This window comes from Cibotium barometz, chromosome 23 (assembly GCF_041138505.1).
Source record: "Cibotium barometz isolate CiBa-2024 chromosome 23, ASM4113850v1, whole genome shotgun sequence".
Classification (NCBI taxonomy): domain Eukaryota; kingdom Viridiplantae; phylum Streptophyta; class Polypodiopsida; order Cyatheales; family Cibotiaceae; genus Cibotium; species Cibotium barometz.
Genome location: NC_141068.1, coordinates 5,016,239 through 5,034,018, shown reverse-complemented (window position 1 = coordinate 5,034,018; position 17,780 = coordinate 5,016,239).

Below are 17,780 nucleotides of genomic sequence, written 5' to 3'. Positions count from 1 at the left end.
TTCTTGGATTGTGTGGCCTGATGCAATCATGGGTGGCTCTCGAAACCTTATGAGCTTGTGTTTTCCATAGCCCTCTAGACATTTGGGCTCCTTAACACCACATGCTAATGCATAAGAAGTGTAAGACAAAAAGTAAGAGGCCCTAGAGGCCTGCTTATTCACATAATCCCCAAATATATCTATGGCGGACAACCTCTCTATTAAAATGATCTTTTCCTTTTGCCATGGAAGATCATGTCCACCTAAAACCCTAGACAAACATTTAAAGAAGTAAACAATGGCTTCTCCATTGTTGCTCAACTTCCTATGGTAAATCAAGATCTTAGCACTGCCTAGATCATGAATATAATGAGCTAGGCTTGACATTTTGCCAAACCCAGCCGGCCTGCTTCCACTTGATCTCTGGAGGAATGTGTCATCCTCAATTTGTAGCTGCCATGTATCAAAAGATTATAGTGAGACAATGATACATAACTACAAAACATTTAAACACAACATAAAGTATTTGATTTGAAGTAATAATATCATACCCTCTCATTTTCATCAGCAACAAGAAGTTCATCTTTCCAAAGATTTATTCCTCTCCCCTCCAGTCCAGCCTCTTCTTTAAGTTTTTCCTTATGAAGTGATGAGAGATTCATAGCTTCTTGGGTGAGCTGTGGAAGGCAGCTTCATCTGGCTCTTGGAAACTTTCAGCCTCTTTGAAACAAATAGTAAGGGCCTCTGCAGGATCAAAGGTTGTTTCCAAAGCTAGCAGTGAATGGTCATCCTCTATGCCAACCTCCTTGTCAAGCCTTGAAGCCTGGGCAATAAGGGAAATGGCATAGTCCTCCCTCAAATTGAACATACACTCTATATCATGGAGGAAAACATAATCTTTACCACCAATCAAGACACCTGGAAGCATGGGCACTGCATAGTTGCTGCTCTGAACATCAAAATCTTCAACTGGCTGTGCTGCCCTAAGAGTTTCAGTCCTCAGTTGAACAAGGTCAAGAGCAGCCACTTGCAGCCCCTCATCCTCGAGGTTGATATCTTCTTCCTGCTCTGCCATATCTGTTGCCATAGGAATATCCTCTTTTACCTCCGCTACAGATATATCTTCTTCTTCAGTCTCCTACCCTTGCTCTTCTAGAGATTGCTGTTGAAAGACAATGTACATAACGAATGCCATGTTTTCCTCAAGCACTCTACACTTTCTGGTGTGCAAGTTACAGGCTGAATTTATATTCCTCAGGCAGGCTGTCAAACCTTCTATTCACATGGTACCTCAGCTTGTCAATGGAGACAATATGATTTAAATGCACAAAAACCTTTTCACCTTCCACAATCCTTCCTGCCTCTGTCAGTTGTTTGAAGGTATCCCAATGGTCTGAAAGGAAATCTCTGTGATGGTCCAAAAGAGAGCTCATAGTGAACTTCCTGTTGAAAATACTGTGGTATATGTGGAAGTTCCTTTGAGCCTTGCACTTGTGAAGAAAGTCAAATAGGAGCAAATCTGGAGATTTGTCCTCTTCTGGTTCCCTTTGTTTTGAAAGGGAAGACTCACCTTTCTGCTCTAGTCTCTTGCTTTTGCCTGAACCAAAATTTATATAACATGAATTCTATATGCTCACATATGCAATCAGATAATGTATAAGATATCACCAAACAAAACTCTTCATAAGCACACATGAATCACCTGGTGATTGCTGTGGTTTGAGTATAGCAGCAGAAAAGTCCAGCTTCCTCTTGAAAGGAGGGGCCTGAGGATCAACTGTTCCAAAGCAAAAACATTTCTCATCATCAAGAAAGACATCTCCATGGACATAGAAAGCAAAACAATGAGCAAACAGTAAAAACCAAAAGAGACACAAGACTTTGCAACAAAACGCGATGCAGATCCATTTGAAAAATGTAAAGTGTTCTCCTCACATTTTGTTGCAAATTCTAAATTTCTATTGACATCCATTTCCAATCAAATGCTAGGGATATCTCACAATGTTCAGGACAGTAAATGATACCAGGAGGAATTCCCCAGGGCAAAAGAGATTAAGAGAAGGAGGAAAAAATAAAAACTAGAACAAATATCAGAATTTACAAGAAAACGCGATTTGGAGCATTTGGAAAATGTAAACCACTATAATCACATTTTGTTGCAAAATTCTAAATCCTACTCATATCCATCTCTAATCAAATCCTAGGGTGATCTGCTAGATTTCTAGGCACTGAGATTCAAGAATTCTACAGATGGAAGAAATATATATCAAAAAACATTGGAAAGGGTATAGATCTCTGACCTTTCTTTTCCTCTTCCATACTGTTGGAATAGCCCTGGAGATTCTCCTGCTCTCTTCCAAAACTGAGCTATAGCACTGGTAACCTGGAGATCTGGTAATGGTAGTAGTCTTCAGACAGGTTGCAGAGTGGATGGAGTGTGTTGGGTAGAAAGTGATCAAAGTGGGAAAGAAAAGGATGATGGGAGGGTGCTGGCAGGGATGGAATACGGGGAGGGAAAAGTGTTAATGGATCTAATTATGAAATCATGATTGGCACAATTTCCAAGGCAAAAAGTGACCCACAAATTTCAAATTCCAAAAGATCTGGTGGGACCCACACGTGTTAAAAAACGACTATATTTCACACGTGTGGTATTTAATAACTCCTTTATTTGTATTTTGTAATAATCTACTCTCCTAACTCAGTTCTCTTGCATCTCTACCTCCCTACTCTACACCATCAGCATCTAGACCAGCAGCAGAGGTTCATACCCAGCACAGGATACTCATCATCAGCACAGCACACTTGCAGATAGCTTCCAGGTTAGTAAGAAAATCTTTTTCCTTTTCTTCTTGTTTAATAGTATATTAGGGTAAGGAACTGATTGATGTGATGTAGGTTACATATTATGGTAAATATTATATGCATTTTTTAGATTTTCTCCACTGCATGTAGAAGCAGGAAGACTTTTTATTTGGGCCTGTTGAATGAGAGTTTGATCACTCCTTGATGTCCATAGGCTCAATCCATGTTGCACCAAGCTGCATACACACTGAAATGACTAAAGGCATGCTGAAGTATGTTGTCTCTAGAATTTGCAGCAAAACGCGAGGAGAGGATTTTAGAAATCTCAAAATAGTCTAAATCGCATTTTGTTGCAAATTTTAAAATGCTTCTTCATCCACCCATTTCATTGTGATTTTGTAACTTTCTAGGGTATTCAAGGTTGCACAGTTCTTCTATAAACTCAATACATATTGTTTATAGTTGAAAAGATAGAGAATTCATCATAGGGATGCAATAACATGTTGTTTCAAGTATTTGCAGAAAAACGCGATTTTGAGCTGTTAAAAATTTCAAATCATCATAATCGCGTTTTGTTGCAAATTGTTCAATTTTGCTTTATCCAATTTGTCATCACCTTCTTTTATCATTCTATGTTCTCCATGTTTCTAATCTTTTGCTATTGCTTTGTATGGACCTTTTCAGAGTGATGGCAAGAACCAAGGCAACTGCAAGGAGGTCTGGCAAGGGGCCAGGGCTTGCAGCAGCAGCAGCTGGGGCTGATGTCAAGGAATCTAGTGTGCCTACAAAAGGAAGAGTTGCACATGGCAGGAAGGGGAAGCCAATGAGCATGCTGCAGCAAAAGTCCAAGAGGTTAAAGCATTCTGCTGGTGTGCTAAAGGAGATCAGGAAATAGCAAAAAGCTATAGGCTTTGCAATCCCCAAGGCACCTTTTCAGAGGCTAGTGAGAGAAATTTGTGATAGCTGGCACCTTGGTTTCAGGTGGAACAGGACTGCCATTCTTTCCTTACAGGAAATGGCAGAGGATTACTTGGAGAAGTACTTTGAAGATGCAATGCTTGTAGCAGCCCATGCTCACAGGGTAACTCTGATGGCCAAGGACTTCAACACATTGTCCAGAGTGAGGTGGAGGTATGACAAGCTGGTCCATCCTGTGGAATGGCAGGACATTAAAATGAGAGACATATTATTAATTCCACCTACAAGGAAATTGAAGGCAGACAAGGTGAAGGTTGTTGAAGTGACCCACTCAATGAGGGAAAGCTGCTTATGAGGAGTCACTGAAGCAGCAAATAGAGGAATCCAAATCTGCTATAGATGTGGAGACTGTACAGATGGAGCTACAGATACAGAGAAGGTTGCAGGAGCTGGGCCCTAACATAGTTGTCCATATTGAAGATGATTTTTCAGAGAATAATTTTGACTTGACAAAAGCATGCTTGGCAGCATTGGCTCATAAGAATGAGTATTGCTCAGATACTATCATTCTTGCAATGCTCTAGTAAGTGTCTTTTATTTTACATTTGTTTGCAAAACAATCCTTATTGTACCTCCTCCCTTACACCTTACCTTAATTATTGTTTTGTCCAATGTAGCATGATGAGAAGCTGGCTGAACCATGCTGTACAGCATACAATGTATATTATTGATCCTGTGATTTCCTTCAAGTTAAGAGATCCAAAGGAAACTCCCATGGATATTTCCAATTGGTTCAGACACTGTGATTTTGATCATGTTGATATTTTGCTACTTCCATACCATAACAAGTATGTGTGTGGCTGCTTCTTTTGGCATTTTCCTTCAAGATTGAGTACTCTTGTAGCCTTTGATTTCTTAATGCTTTTTTCCTTATGCAGTGACCACTGGAGCTTTGCTTCTATTGACATCCAGCAGAAGCAATGCTTTTTGTTCAACTCTCTTAGAAACACACACAGAGAGGTTAAATTGTAAGTGGTTTGTGTGCTATTTTTAACTTTAAACTTCATTATTTGGATTTAATGCACACTAACTGAATTATATGTATTGCAGTTGTATTAGAAGACTTCTAGATGCATTGGATCAGTGTCCTCCTAATGTCAATCTTTTGGATTCAATAGAGCCAATAGATTTAGAGGTAGAAAGTTGTTCCCTCTACTGATGTCTATTTCATGCTATGCCTTTGAACTTATTGAATAATTTTATTTTGTTCAGACATTAACAGTTTCTAACATATCTTTCCAACTATCCAGACACCACAACAAGATGATTCAAGTAGCTGTGGCTGGAGAGTGCTGATTACTGCCAAATATATACTTTCAAGCTATTTTGAGATAGGACAGCCAGAGCTTGTAAGAAAAAATAATTTTCATTTAGCTTCAAAAAATTTGATATTGGTACAAAGTGTTCTAAATCATCATATCTCATTGCAGATGAGAGAAGATAACTTCAACTCGAGCTATGTGTATAGTTTCAGAGCTGATATAATTTGGAAGTTTTTGAAGTATGCCTTCCCCAAACCTATTGTACCAGCTACTGTCGAGTTAGGTGAGAGCTCTAAAGTCCGAGAAGGTGTCATACACCTTGATGACACAGATGATGCAGATGTGGTGCCACAAGAACAAGGACCTAGTGCTGATGAGGAGAAGCCACAAGAACAAGGACCTGCTGCTGCTGATGTTATTGAGGAAATGATGGAGCAACAGCAAACAGATGCTCCAGGGGCAGTAGAGGAGACAATGGAGCAGCACCAAGAGACTGTACACGACAAGATGGAGCAACAGAAAGTAGATTCTCCAAATAAATATGATACGGTGAGCTTGGACCATGTAGAGCAGCCTCTAGATCAGCCTGTAGATAAATAGAAAATTGTTGTCAAGAATATGTTCTACATATGTAATTAAACACTTCTGTACAGAATTTTACATTTCTGAATATAATACCTTTGTTTATGGAGTCTGTGTTATCTCAATTTTCAAATTTTCAATGTCTTTGCATTTTATTGATCTCTCTCTTCTTTTGAGCACCTGCGAAAAAGCAATATGAAACAATAGGGTAAAGTAAACTAATAGCAGTGCTTAATGAGACTAGGATAAGTCACATGGTATACCTTCTTATTGTTGTAGATAAATAAAAAGTCCTTTGAAATAGAACCTTCTGTCTCAAATAGAATGTCATTGCGCAATTGAGCTAGGGAGCAACATTGTCTTAATGTGATATTGACTAGCACATCACCATTCTCAACAACATCAATATCAAGAAGTTTATTTTCTGCACCAAAAGAATCTTCATCTTGATCCATTGGGACTAGTTTTGTACCTAGCATTCGACTGCGCTTATAATAAAAAGAAAAAATGAAATTTTGTGATGCAACCATGTACTTCAGTTGCATAGAAGGTTGGACAACCTCAAAAAACACTGAACTACATGTCTTCTTATCCCAACCTTTATCCAAAAATTGTGGCATGCATGCCAGACTTGTTGCTTTAACTGTGAACATTGTTTTTGAAACCTTCACTGGAAAGGTATTAAACAAGTCTACAAAAACTGTGAGAGGCATGCACAAAGAAATTTTAATTATCCTTGTGGCAATATTGGGCCTCAGAGCTTTCTGTACTTCTTTGAAAAGCTTGGCTCTATATGCCTCTGTAACACTAAAATGTGGGAGAGGCCAATCCACTGAATTCCATGCTGGAAGGTCTTGTTTTCTTAACACACCATGTGTGTTTGCATTGTCCAGCAACTGATAAAAATGATCAGTAAAAAATATACCGGATTGAGCTAGCTCTGTTGCACATCGACCTTCGTATTGTTGTTCTCCTATCAATCCATGCAAAACATCTATAAATCCCAGAATACAATCGATGTTTTGCCATGTCTCATACGACGAAGGGTATAAATCTGAAATAAAATAACACAAGAATATCAATAAGCAAAGAAAGAAAGCTTTGTCTTAAAAATCCATGCACCTCATAAAGAACAAAACCACAATAGAAAAATATACAATTAGGCCTGTGTTATGGAAGATCATTTGGATAGTCTCGCAAGACAAGTTCTTTATGCATGTACACATGCTGAATCAAAACTTCTTTCACCGATATCTTTCCTCTGGTGATTTTAAAATCTCGTACTCTTCCCTTCCATGATGCCAAGAAAATATTTTTTGTCTGGGGTCTCTTTCTTTTACTAGGTTGCATGAGCACCCATGCTCCTTTCAAAACAGTAAACCTTTCCCAAGTTCCTTCCGTTTTGACTGTACTTGAATTCTCTACCGAAGAAATAGAAGAAGCAGGTCGACGGGGTAAGGATGTGTGGTATAATTCTGCCTTCATAGCATTATCATCCACAGAGCGTCTTCCACAAGAACGACCATAGTTTTTATTCACCATGGATACCTTGTGAATCTGTAACCACAGCAAAGTAATGTAAACAAGATAACAAAGTGAAGTTTCAAGAAAGAGAAAGTAGGCAGACAGATAGTTGACAAGAAACATCTTACTCTAAGCCAAACTGGATCAAGGGAGCAGTTTTGGAAAAGAAGAGGTTGCTGCACAATGAGGTAGTGGTGTAGAATGGTAGACCTTTCGAAGGAAAGGCAGCACAACAATTCAAAGTTCAAAGGGAGGTGGAAGCGGGAAGGCCCTTGTCAGAGAAAATGTCAGACTAGATTCTATCTTCATGTCCAAAGATCTTGTGAGAATAAAAAACCAATCTCCACATTAATGTAGCACGCTTGTACCTACATAAAATATTGTTTCTTTTATCTATTTTCTTTTATTTTTGTGAATTTCCAACGTTACGTTGGCCCTCTGTTCATTGGTTGAGAGCTTATTTTTCCAAACCGTAAAAGGCCCCAAAATGAGCTCCCTTTTTCCCTAATGCATCGGCCACCCCTTCTAATCATTATGGAAATCCTAAACCTTGCCGACAAAGATGAAATCTACCCCCCAAAATGACCCTTCAGGGAGGTCACCAAAGAAGGAGTGGTCGGTACCTAAGAGTACCCTGGCTAGCCAAGAGAAGTATGATGCCAAATCAAAGACCTAGTAGCCACCACCATTTGGTCTACCAAAGTCGGAGCCTAAATAAGTAAGGGTCTTTTACCCTAAACTCAACACCCCACTCAAAGTGTAAGAGGCTCAAGGCTTTTTCAAAGGGAAAACCTTCTATGTCCCAAAAACCTCATCGTTTGCACCACAACATCCTAAGCCAAAGAGAGTCAAGCAACGATCATCCCAACACCAAATGTCACACTAGTAGTAAGTAACACGTAGGTTGATTCCAACAAAGCTACTGGAAGCTCAAGGATTCTATAAAGAAAACCCTACATTTAGGTTCCAAGGTCGAAGAAACTAGTGCCTTATGCCTCTACAAACACCCCATTAATTATCAAATCCAGGATCGAGAAGAGAACCAAAGCCATTCAATGCCACCCCCAAAGTTTAAGCAAGAGTGCACCACCAACAACAAAGTAGTCAGAAGAGCCCATGTGCAGTGCCCATACCCGTATCATTTCAAATCAGAGAAGAGCCACTCGTGGTGCAAAAACCCTAAGAGAGTTGTACATACACTCCCTTGACTTTGTGACATAGTTTGAAGGAACAACAAAGGGATCACCATGTTCCCATAACATTCACATGCACTAGGTTGCAACATCAACCCGCTAGTTGTTGGAAGGGCAAAGTTCAATCTGGCGCACAAGCAAAATCAGTGGGGTAGTGGCGTCTAAGCTTTCGTCATGGATGGGCAAGCAATTTTCTACCTTTGCTAAAAACCTTGACCCCCCATTGTATGTATATGTTATGTGGGACACCCTATCAACTTTACATACACACATACCTAAGAATTATATAAAAATATTTAAAAAGAAACCCCAAAAAAACTCTCATTTACATGCAAGCACACAGCTGTACGTGCATGTACACAATCCCTAAGCACACACACATGCATATTAACACATACACACACACACATAGACAAGCACGTGCATGTACACAATTATAATACAAACACTCACTCGCGCACGCACACAACATATTCGTGCATAATCCTAAAGCACCTCGACGTGCACACCCCTGTATCTGCACATACACACCCCTCCACACAAAGTCCATAGTTGCATGTACACATAATGCTCACACAACCCCTGTACCATACAATCACAACACACACACACGTGCATGTGCACAATCACAAAGCACAAACACCTACACGAGCACACTTGTAAAGCACCCATGCATACCACCCTTCTCAACACACGCAAATCCAAAAAGAATAAACCCCCTAGTAGACCCACACCCCTACACGTGCACAATCACAAAGCACACACACCTATACACATGACGTGCACCTACATGCTATCAACTAGGGTTCAAAGCCAAGGACTCTCGACGTAGTTTGATAGCAGCACGATGGGCTCGAATCCAGATTGAGAGTCTAGCCCTACACAATAACGGGTCCAGGAGCAAGGTAGCCTTGTCATATCACCATGAAACTCGTAACATTTACCTTGGTTAATTAACTGAGGTAGCTAGACCACCACACACTCGTGCACACCCCCTCCCAAAATACACACAAATCCAAAAAATTCAAACACCCACTCACCCCCTCGGCAAATAATAATAGTAAGATGTGGACTGTAATAGAGATGATCTACTGCCAAGTTTGTCTATGAAAATGTTGATAAGAGATGATCTACTGCCAAGTTTGTCTATGAAAATGTGATTACTCACATCTCAGCTACTCACAAGGAATTGGCTTTGGATCTCCACACCCACTGGCTCTCATGATTGGAGGACAAGACTTGGGATGTTGATAAGTTCGGGGTGCCTCACCCACCAGGGATTGTTCTCTTTTATTGTATACTTATGGGGTTCACATAAATATACAAGATGTAGGTTTAGCTCCAATATAAAATTCGGCTTCAAAACAATCGATGGTCATATAAAATTCATGCAGGTGGTGTGCGAGGTGGGTGACCTAATGAGGTCCATGTTTGCCAAGACAACATGTTGTGGCTAGGCCCAATATCAAGTAAGGCGGGCCATGCAGCTAGATCGAGCTCAACTAGTGCTGCGAACATTCATGACCAGCCTAGGTGATAGCTTCCACATTTATGCCACTGGCTGGGTGGGGGATGAGATTATGGGAAATATGTTGCCTGTAGTTTATAGGTTGTGCAGCCACTTTGGAGTAACTAGAGTTATAGTATAGTTATAGCACCAACTCACGTAATCAGGTTTACACTGTGGATTGACCTTTGTAAGTTATAATAGGATAGTACTTTTCCTTATAGTATGTACTCTTATCTCTTTATATATGGTTGTAGAGTGAAAAAAAGAGAATAGAAGAAAATTCAGTCATCTATCTCTCTTGTGTGATTGTCTATTCTTGTGCATTTGTGTTTGCTTACAAGGAGTTCAAGCTAACCCTCTCCCCCACATCCTTCTCATGGTATTAGAGCACTGGTTCATGTGAAGTCTTTTTGGGGAAACTTTAACTCAAGGTGAGTCAATTTTACCATTGGTTCCATTTCGAATGCATCCAGCATGAACATGGATGTGATTTCGACACCATCTAATCATGCAAACCTTGTCCCAAGCTTTAATGGGGATGAGTATCCATGGTTGTTGCAAAAATGTGAATCCTCTTACCTTAACACATTGGGCACCCCTTCTAATCATTATGGAAATCCTAAACCTTGCCGACAAAGATGAAATCCACCCCCCAAAATGACCCTTCAGGGAGGTCACCAAGAAGGAGTGGTCGGTACCTAAGAGTACCCTGGCTAGCCAAGAGAAGTATGATGCCAAATCAAAGACCTAGTAGCCACCACCATTTGGTCTACCAAAGTCGGAGCCTAAATAAGTAAGGGTCTTTTACCCTAAACTCAACACCCCACTCAAAGTGTAAGAGGGTCAAGGCTTTTTCAAAGGGAAAACCCTATATGTCCCAAAAACCTCATTGTTTACACCACAACATCCTAAGTCAAAGAGAGTCAAGCAACGATCATCCCAATACCAAATGTCACACTAGTAGTAAGTAACACGTAGGTTGATTCCAACAAAGCTACTGGAAGCTCAAGGATTCTATAAAGATAACCCTACATTTAGGTTCCAAGGTCAAAGAAACTAGTGCCTTATGCCTCTACAAACACCCCATTAATTATCAAATCCAGGATCGAGAAGAGAACCAAAGCCATTCAATGCCACCCCCAAAGTTTAAGCAAGAGTGCACCACCAACAACAAAGTAGTCGGAAGAGCCCGTGTGTAGTGCCCATACCCCTATCATTTCAAATCAGAGAAGAGCCACTCGTGGTGTGAAAACCCTAAGAGAGTTGTACATACACTCCCTTGACTTTGTGACATAGTTTGAAGGAACAACAAAGGGATCACCATGTTCCCATAACATTCACATGCACTACGTTGCAACATCAACCCGCTAGTTGTTGGAAGGGCAAAGTTCAATCTGGCGCACAAGCAAAGTTGGTGGGGCAATGGCGTCTAAGCTTTCGTCATGGATGGGCAAGCAATTTTCTACCTTTGCTAAAAATCTTGACCCCCCATTGTATGTATATGTTATGTGGGACACCCTATCAACTTTACATACACACATACCTAAGAATTATAAAAAAATCTTTAAAAAGAAACCCCAAAAAAACTCTCATTTACGTACAAGCACACACCTGTACGTGCATGTACACAATCCCTAAGCACACACACATGCATATTAACACATACACACACACACACACATAGACAAGCACGTGCATGTACACAATTATAATACAAACACTCACTCGTGCATGCACACAACATATCCGTGCATAATCCTAAAGCACCTCGACGTGCACACCCCTGTATCTGCACATACACACCCCTCCACACAAAGTCCATAGTTGCATGTACACATAATGCTCACACAACCGCTGTACCATACAATCACAACACACTTACACATGCATGTGCACAATCACAAAGCACAAATACCTACACGAGCACACTTGTAAAACAACCATGCATACCACCCTCCGCAACACACGCAAATCCAAAAAAAATAAACCCCCTAGTAGACACATACCCCTACACGTGCACAATCACAAAGCACACACACCTATACACATGACGTGCACCTACATGCTATCAACTAGGGTTCAAAGCCAAGGACTCTCGACATAGTTTGATAGCAGCACGATGGGCTCGAATCCAGATTGAGAGTCTGGCCCTACACAATAACGGGTCTAGGAGCAAGGTAGCCTTGTCATATCACCATGAAACTCGTAACATTTACCTTGGTTAATTAACTGAGGCAGCTAGACCACCACACACTCGTGCACACCCCCTCCCAAAATACACACAAATCCAAAAAATTCAAACACCCACTCACCCACTCGGTAAATAATAATAGTAAGATGTGGACTGTAATAACACATCTCCATGAAAGGATGAGGAAGTATGCTTACATTTCTTTTGCTACTACCATTTGGCTGACACAATCGGGCACACAGCTTAGGTATGAGGATAGTGCTAAATTTGCAGCAATGTGATGAGCTATGGTGGATCAAATACAAGAATCAACATAATTAGCATGTGATGAAGATGAAATTAGTGAACAATTAATCTAATACGATAATGTAGGCATGGGTACTCAAAAATCAGCAATTCCTCATTAGGCCAATGCCTCAATTTATAGGTTGTACATCCACAAGATGCCAAGCATCTAATCCCACTGATTTCTCCTTTGATTTGTGCCACCTCCCCTACATCTACCTTTTCCTAAAATCTTTCCACACCCCTACATTCATTCATGCTACCCTTGATTCTCTAATTAGTAGATACCTCTCACCTTTTCACTACTACCCACTCAATTACAAGTTCTCTTTTACAATCTCTTGCTAAGGGCTCCCACACACACCCATTCACTTGCATATTTCAACAGATAGGCATCTCATTATGATCAGTCAAGGAATTGGCAATGCCATCTTCAAGACATATATACAAGAGATATAAGATACGTCCCCCTAGTACAAAGCCTAGATAGTGCATGGATGGGAGACTATTGCTAGTATTGCAAACTTAGCACATTTGGAATGCTAGATGCACTAAGGCCATTGAGGGCACTTTTCTTTAATGAGTCATAGTTGCAAGATTTGGAGTGATATCATCCACACCCTCATGGCCACTTCATCTAGATTTGGAATGGTATCATCCACACACTCAAACAAGATAAAAGAAGGCTATCAATGGTGGAAAAAAAAGCCATCAAAGAGCGCAAACAAAGGTTGCAAGAGAAACACCAGCACGAAGAAGCTGGTGGAGCAAAACAACAAAGTTAGAATAGACACAAGGCACACCAACTAAGGCGAGCGCCTGCAACCATAATTGAAACATGTGAAAGCAGAAGAGAATGCCAAGGCAATCACACATAGACATAAAGATGACCACATGGCCTCGACACTTGAGCATTTACAATGACGAACTTGAATCTTGACTTAGATCTCACTGACACATACCTATGCATACAATGTTGACTTGTTAATTCATAGCTTTGTGGTTATATCCAGATCCTTACATTTGGGAGTTAAGGACTACCAATGGTATCAACACTTGTGTGCAAGAATCAGATGGGATAAGTGACCCTTGACATATCTTTACATAGGGAATTCATAGCTAGTTGGCTAAAGCCAAGGACTCTCGATATAGTTTAACAGCAGCACGATGGGCTCGAATCCAGATTGAGAGTCTGGCCCTATACAACAACGGGTCCAGGAGCAAGGTAGCCTTGTCATATCACCACCATGAAACTCATAACATTTACCTTGGTTAATTAACTGAGGCAGCTAGACCACCTCACACTCGTGCACACCCCCTCCCAAAATACACACAAATCCAAAAAATTCAAACACCCACTCACCCCCTCGGCAAATAATAATAGTAAGATGTGGACTGTAATAACACATCTCCATGAAAAGATGAGGAATTATGCTTACATTTCTTTTGCTACTACCATTTGGCTGACACAATCAGGCACACACCTTAGGTATGAGGATAGTGTTAAATTAATGTGATGAGCTACGGTGGTGGATCAAATGCAAGAATCAACATAATTAGCATGTGATTAAGATAAAATTAGTGTAATGTAGGCATGGGTACTCAAAAATCAGCAATTGCTCATTAGGCCCATGCCTCAATTTATAGGTTGTACATCCACAAGATGCCAAGCATCTAATCCCATTGATTTCTCCTTTGATTTGTGCTACTCCCCTACATCTGGGGGCACATTTTCCTAGAATCTTTCCACACCCCTACATTCATTCATGCTACCCTTGATTCTCTAATTAGTAGATACCTCTCACCTTTTCACTGCTACCCACTCAATTACAGGTTCCCTTTTACAGTCTCTTGCTAAGGGTTGTTCCCACACACACCCATTCACTTGCATATTTCAACAGATAGGGATCTCATTATGATCAGTCTTAGGGAATTGCTTGGCAATGCCATCTTCAAGACATATATACAAGAGATATAGGATACACCCCCCTAGTACAAAGCTTAGACAGTGCATGGGAGACTATTGCTAGTATTGCAAACTTAGCACATTTGGAATGCTAGATGCACTAAGGCCATTGAAGGCACTTTTGTTTATGAGTCACAGTTGCAAGATTTGGAGTGATATCATCCACACCCTCATGGCCACTTCATCTAGATTTGGAATGGTATCATCCACACCCTCATGGCCACTTCATCTAGATTTGGAATGGTATCATCCACACCCTCATGGGGACACTTTATCTAGAATCCATGGACCTTCAAGGGGGGCTATAGAGAGAAAGTGCAACCAGTTTATGAGAGAGTGGGGTTATAAAAATAATAAGAAAAGATAAAGAATGCAAGAATCCACAATGCCCAAGAATAATCGTAAAATGCCACACACACAAGATAAAAGAAGGCTGACAATGGGAAAAAAAGATAAAGCCATCACAAAGAGGGCAAACAAAGGTAGCAAGAGAAACACTAGCACGAAGAAGATGGTGGAGCAAAACAACAAAGTTAGAATAGACACAAGGCACACCAACTAAGGCGAGTGCCTGCAACCATAATTGAAGCATGTGAAAGCAGAAGAGAATGCCAAGGCAATCACACATAGACATAAAGATGACCACATGGCCACAACACTTGAGCATTCATTTTATACACACAATTTCCATCACACAACCCATGCGTACACCATACAAAGCATGTGAGACCACTCAAACCATGAAAAATCTATCTAATTCATGTGACTAGCACACAACATATGTCTAGCCCATGTGACCCATTCATGCTACCACACCACCTTCTCCCTTTCACAAATCACTTTTACAAATACACGTTTGCATATAGAAACCCCATAGATTGGGAGACCCTTGCCTCCCCTCACAATACAAATCCAAAATACACATTTAGATTGAATATCTCGCTACTCTACACCAATGTTGATCTGATAATTATAGTGTCTTCTACCTAGGTTGTTACACCTAAGCTAAGATTTTATATGGTAAAATGAGTTAAAAACATAAATTTTAGCACATGAGAGATTAAAACTAATCAAAATTGAGCAAGGCACAATAGCGGAGAGATAGACCTAATCTATTGCACATTGCCAAATATGAATACAATGACGAACTTGAATCTTGACTTAGATCTCATTGACACATACCTATGCATACAATGTTGACTTGTTAATTCATAGCTTTGTGGTTATGTCCAGATCCTTACATTTGGGAGTTAAGGACTACCAATGGTATCAACACTTGTGTGCAAGAATCAGATGGGATAAGTGACCCTTGACATATCTTTACATAGGGAATTCATAGCTAGTTGGCTAGGGAATTTACCTAGGGAATTCACTCACAATAAAGGGGATTCATAGCTAGTTGGCTAGGGAATTTACTCACAATAAAGGGGATTCATAGCTAGTTGCCTAGGGAATTTACCTAGGGAATTCACTCACAATAAAGGGGTGGAAATATTTTAAAAGAAATTGATGGGAGTAGGGTTTATTTTGTTGAGAGGGGATGTGGCGTTGGGTATGCATAGATGCATGTACGTGGATGCACGTTATACATGCACGAGATGGAATGGGTATATGCAAGTGTGTACGTGAGGTGCATGTGCGCACGCATGCATGAGCGAATGGTGTGTACACACATGCATGCACATGGGCCCATGTGCAAGATGTGCAAGGTGCAAAAATGGGTGTGGGGTAGGCACGTGTAAGTGTAAATATGGGTGGTACACACACGAGCAAGTGGGCATGCATGCATAAAGTGCAAATGCAGTACGTGTGCAAAGGTGTGTGCACGAGCATGTGTGGGTGGTGCATAAGTGAGTGCACGTGCGTGATGTGTGCACGAAACAAAGCTGTGCACAAGTGAATGTGTCCATGAGTGTGTGTGCACGGCATAAATGTGCATGGGATGTGGTGCATGTAGGTGTAGTGCACGTGCATGCATGTGCACATGCATGCATGAGTGAATGGTGTGTACACACATGCATGCACATGGGCCCATGTGCACGATGTGCAAGGTGCAAAAATGGGTGTGGGGTAGGCACGTGTAAGTGTAAATATGGGTGGTACACACACGAGCAAGTGGGCATGCATGCATAAAGTGCAAATGCAGTATGTGTGCAAAGGTGTGTGCACGAGCATGTGTGGGTGGTGCATAAGTGAGTGCACGTGCATGATGTGTGCACGGAGCAAAGCTGTGCACAAGTGAATGTGTCCATGAGTGTGTGTGCACGGCATAAATGTGCATGGGATGTGGTGCATGTAGGTGTAGTGCACGTGCATGCATGTGCATATATATGGTAAAAATCTGCATGCCCGATGCGCAAATGCAAATGTGTGAAGGCTACATGCGTGTGCTAGTTAATAAATGCAAGTGAGTGTGCAATTGTGACTCTGTGGGGTCCACGTGTGCAATTGTGACTGTGTGGGGTCCACGTGTGTGTGTGTGTATAAATGGGTGTGCACGTGCGTGAAGGTGGGTGCCTGAGGTACAATTAGGTGAAGGTATACAAGTGCAAATGTGTGTGTACATGCACGTTCAAGAAAATGTGTGAATGTGTGTGTGTGTGTGTACCATGTGCATGTGACACCGCATGTGCATGTTTTTGGTTGTTTTTCCCACTGATTTCTTCTTTGATTTGTGCCACCTCCCCTACATCTGGGGGCACCTTTTCCTAGAATCTTTCCTAGGATTATGCACCTTGAGAAGAGAACCAAAGCCATTCAATGCCACCCCCAAAGTTTAAGCAAGACTACACCACCAACAACAAAGTAGTCGGAAGAGCCCGTGTGCAGTGCCCATACCCCTATCATTTCAAATCAGAGAAGAGCCACTCGTGGTGTGAAAACCCTAAGAGAGTTGTACATACACTCCCTTGACTTTGTGATGTAGTTTGAAGGAACAAAGGGATCACCATGTTCCCATAACATTCACATGCACTACGTTGCAACATCAACCCGCTAGTTGTTGGAAGGGCAAAGTTCAATTAAAGTCGGTGGGGTAGTGGCATCTAAGCTTTTGTCATGGATGGGCAAGCAATTTTCTACCTTTGCTAAAAATCTTGACCCCCCTTTGTATGTATGTTACGTGGGACACCCTATCAACTTTACATACACACATACCTAAGAATGATAAAAAAATCTTTTAAAAAAAACCCCAAAAAAACTCTCATTTACATACAAGCACACGCCTGTACGTGCATGTACACAATCCCTAAGCACACACACATGCATATTAACACATACACACACACACATAGACAAGCACGTGCATGTACACAATTATAATACAAACACTCACTCGCGCACGCACACAACACATCCGTGCATAATCCTAGGAAAAGATTCTAGGAAAAGGTGCCCCCAGATGTAGGGGAGGTGGCACAAATCAAAGGAGAAATCAGTGGGAAAAACAACCAAAAACATGCACATGCGGTGTCACATGCACATGGTACACACACACACACACATT